The following is a 4,936-nucleotide window of genomic DNA, read 5'->3' on the forward strand; positions in this document are numbered from 1 at the left end:
TTATAAGGGGTGTAATTGCAAAGATTGTCTTGTAAGTGCATTGGCATACCTCTGTTTATCCTCTGCTGCAGCAAAATAGCATTTTGCTGAAAAAGATGGCCAATCGGCTATCTGGTGTGCCGATCGGCTAAAAGTGTTTGGCCGATGACCTCATAAATGGTCGATGACACCTCTCCTCTGGCCGATGGCTTCACCATTTGGCTGATGGCCTCTCAGCATGCCCATGAGGTGGTTCAGAAGCATCATAGAGATTTTCACAGTGTTCAGAGGTGCAGAGCAGTGCAAACAGAGGCAACATGAGGCATGGCAACGGATTTCCGAGCAAAGCCGATCGAGCGTGCATATGTCCCCCATATCGAGGCCGCTTTACTATTTTTGTAGCTTAATTAATTTTTTTATTTAGTTAAGAGTTGTGTAATAATTAATTAGGTTGTTAGTTAGTTGATTAGATAGTTTGTATTATTCTTTCGGTCCCTCCGTCGAGAGGGCCAATTGTTGTAATAAGCGTGCGTGTGTGTGATGCATGTCTTCCAACCTCCATTTCTTTCTCCCTTTTACTTAACCGCTTATGATGGTTAGTTTCAGGGCATATTTCATTTAGCATCCTTATGCTATGCATGTTTGCATCATTCATCTGTATTGCATGCACCGGGCTCGGCGCATCATACTAACTGAATTGTATTTCAATTCCAATTTGAATACATGTATCGTATTGTCGCATCTCATATGCCATTTTAGAATAGCCGAGCCTATTTCTCGTAGCATTTTGCATGTGTTGCATTAGCCATCTTAAAATGGACTAGGATCATGCATTGATTACTAACTAGTTCTTTGTTTTGGCTCGGAATACACTATAAGTGTTTATGCTTTAGCATCTTGCATGTGCGTGAATGTTAACATGACAGCATGCTTGCCATGAGGCTAATTGCTTAGTTGATATAAATTGCCTGAATGCCTGTGGGTGAAGGTTGGATTACTTGAATTGGAACGATTCATTGAAATCCGTGTTTTAGCCTACTTGCGAGTAGCAAACTTCAAAACCATTTCCAAACAAACAGATATGCGATGTTTTGCTCCAAATTAGGCGATCTAGTCTATACTTGCGTGTTGTGCGCATTACGTAGTGAGACTAGCTAATTAATCAGAATAAGAGCACATGTGTTTTCAAAAACAAGATATTGTGCTTAGTACAGGGTGATCTTTGATCGGGCAAGCGGGGGTGCTCATTGCATGACCTTCCCCTCTCGTACCCAAGTTCCCAAGCCATGGAAACTTTGGTGATGACGGACACGTGGCCTTAGGCACGAGTCAGGGTTTCCTAAATTTCTTCCAAAATAAAATATTTAGGTGGTGACTCTGTATCTAGTAAAGCAGTCTATGTTTGGTACTTCTTTCTTAAAAATCAGTTTTCCAAAACGATTTGCCGGATTTGGAGTCTTTGGTGATTTATTAGTCTTGCATCGCACTTTGCAAGATTAGATTCAGAACCGTGACTTTGAGTCCAAACTATAGTAGCTATAGAACAAAACGAGATTTTCTCTGGAGCTCTCCGGGCGCGTCTACAAATATAAGCTTGGACATTGATGAGGAGGAGCTTTTAGGAGTGGCGCTGGCTGACTTACTAGCAAGTTCCAATGCTGGGGCTGAGCTCGTCAACTTGGGGGATAGTGTTATTATCTCTATGATCATAAACCAGCAGCAGATTTCTCTGATCTCACCGTAAATGTATTTGAGGCTCCATGCCTGGTGTGGCAATCTGAGTAGGGCACGATCGGCAGTTCTGGATCGGATAATGAGGCTGAATCTGATTCGACTGAGTCTATGGAGTCAGGATCATATTCGAGTTCGTCAGAGGAGTCTAAGTGTGGTATTTTTTAGGGTGGTAACCCAGATACTAAGGTCCTGTCTAGGTCTTCCTTCACCTTTTTTTTTCAAGCAACTATAATCTAAGATCCTGACTTTTTGAATAGGAATGCAGTAGATTTCACTTACTTCTCTGTGCCTTTGTTTTGTTGCACTGATCTTGATTTTCAAAATTTTGATTTAAACAAAAAGGAAGAAAAGTTGATTATGAGGTGGAGAGGCGTGTTAAGCCCTGTACAGATGAAATCATTGCCATTAATGTGGGTATTGAGGAGGATCCTTGCTTGGTCCAAATTAGGTCCACGTTGTCTTCGTAGGAACACGAGCGTTTAATCACTTTATTAAAAGATTTCAAAGATGTTTTCGTGTGATCCTACGAAAACATGCCTGGAATCTATTCTGAGATTGTACAGCACCGGATCTCTCTTAACCATGAGGCCCGACCAATTAAGTAGAAACTGTGTAGAGTTCGTCCAGATTGGGTGTTAAAGATCAAAGAAGAGGTCACCAAACAGATTGAGGCAAGATTCTTGATTGTATCTGAGTATCCGACGTGGTTGGCCAATATTGTCCCTGTTTCGAAGAAGGGCAGCAGAATTAGAGTTTGTTTCAACTTTAGGGATTTGAATAAGGCTAGTCCGAAGGATGACTTCCCATTGCCGCACATTGACCAATTGGTAGACTTCACCACTGGCCACATGTTGCTATCATTCATGGATGGGTTTTCTGAGTATAACCAGATTCTGATGGCACCTGAGGACAGAAAGAAAACTACATTGACTACGTCGTAGGGTACCTACTGCTCCCGAGTCATGCCTTTTGGGCATAAAATTGTTGGGGCTACCTATCAGAGGGTTGTGACCACGATCTTGCACGACATGATCCATAAAGAAATTGAGGTGTATGTGGACAACATGATTTTCAAATCTAGAGAGCAATAATGCCACTATACTGCACTGGAAAAATTCTTTCAACAGATCAGAGAGTACAGACTGAGGGTGAACTCGCAAAAGTGCACCTTTGGTGTCACGACCCCAAACCGCACCTACTAGTTTGGTGCTGTGATGGCCAGTAATTCGGGATTACCGAAGGCCAACCTCCAAAATCCACACACAAACAGAGTATTAATATATATAGGGCTTACAAGTGCGGAAACAATAATTTTAAAGAAATACAAGCGGTCCATAAGAGCAGTGTGTAAGTTACATGGAATGGCATACAACTTTACATAATGTTACAACTTGAATACAAATACAATAAAGTACAAAATACATTTTACATCTTGATCAAAAGGCTTGTCCAGCCGACATATGTACATTACAAGCATTATAAGCCGAGAAGCATAATTTTCAAGACTGCCGACGTGAATACAAGTTAAGCCGACATAACAAAAACCCAAAACAAGCTTGCGAGTCACACCTAGGCGTCACCGCCTTCCTGCTCATCACCTACATATATATAGAGAGGGTGAGCTTGGATACTCAGTGAATGGTATAAGAAATAAAGGGGTTTGCATGACTGGTATTCAAGATCTTTATCAAACAATACATAACATAATTAGTGCAAGTCAAAGGATGAACCAAGTCCATCTAGCAAATCTGTCAAGTTCCAAGGATGCTTACTAACATCATTATAATACAAGTGATGACATCTCGGCAAACAAAACCCACTCGGTAAACCGTCAGTGGCAAACAAGACAAGACAAGGCAAGACAAGGGAGATATCTCAATTCAATGGTGTCGTTGCATTATAGTCCCCGGACACTAAGGACTTGTGCTACTAATGCTTAGAGTCCCCTAGCACGTACGGACCTCCAAACTTTGTGCTACCAATGCTTATAGTCCCTTAGCACGTACGGACTTCCAAACTTTGTGCTACAGATGCTTATAGTCCCTTAGCACGTACGAACTTTCAAACTTTGTGCTACAAATGCTTATAGTCCCTTAGCACGTACGGACTTTCAAACTTTGTGCTACCAATGTTATAGTCCCTTAGCACGTACGGACTTTCAAACTTTGTGCTACCAATGCTTATAGTCCCTTAGAACGTACGGACTTTCCAAGAATGTCATCAAAACAAGATATATAAATATTTTCAGATTAAGAATAACCATTCATGCTTACAAATACTTTCCAAAACGAAGCAAAACAAGACTTTATCAAAGCATTATAACATAGCTTTATTAAAAATACCACTCACTTAATTCTTCAAATGTCGGGGTCAAGGCAAGTCCAAACCCTACAAACAGATGGCAAAGTCTGTTGAATGCACTTTCAAACAAGTTTCACATGCATGCAGATGATCTCGACATTCCTCAAGACTAAGTCGAATCAAAACAAATACAGTTCTTTATCTCGGGGAAACATGCTAGCAACTACCAGGTCTAGGCCAAGGTTCCACATCCCCTGGCCGAGGTGTGGCCTCGATGGCCACATTCAAAGGAATGAAGTCGGGAAAAATCTAGGTTCCCCTTTCTTGAAGAACATGATGAACATAAAGAACATGAACATTAGGAAGATGAATGCAAAGGTCGTGATTTGTTATTACAAAATCTGAGATTTCATGCTATGAGTTCAAAAACATGGACCTGGGTACCCATATTCAAGGATCTTGTGAGAACAATCACAAAACATGAATCTTAATGCAAACTTTCAGTTCAAACAAGACTTTTCCTTCAAGAACACATGAACACTATTTTCTATTTCTAAAACCAACTTTAAATCGATGCATGACATGCAGAACGGGTTCGATCATGCAATGCAGCTAGATGATCAATAAGAACGACAAGGGTAAATCAAGAATCTAACCTCAATACGCGAATCTAACGGTTTGATCTCTAGGAATCAAGCTCGAAGACCCACTCTCTCACTCTAAACTTCTTCTTCTTCTTCTAGAGTTTCTCTCTCCTCACAAACAAAGACATACAGCAAAATGATATATTTCTAAGTCTGCTGGCTGACTTAACCCTCTACAGGGGCACGTGGCAGCGGCTGGTTGGTGCTGCCTAAAAAGGTGGCTGAGTGACAAGACAAAACTATGACAAAGTGTGTTCAACAAGCAAGACGGCATGGGC

This window comes from Camellia sinensis, chromosome 12, assembly GCF_055761805.1.
Source record: "Camellia sinensis isolate YWXY chromosome 12, ASM5576180v1, whole genome shotgun sequence".
Lineage (NCBI taxonomy): Eukaryota > Viridiplantae > Streptophyta > Magnoliopsida > Ericales > Theaceae > Camellia > Camellia sinensis.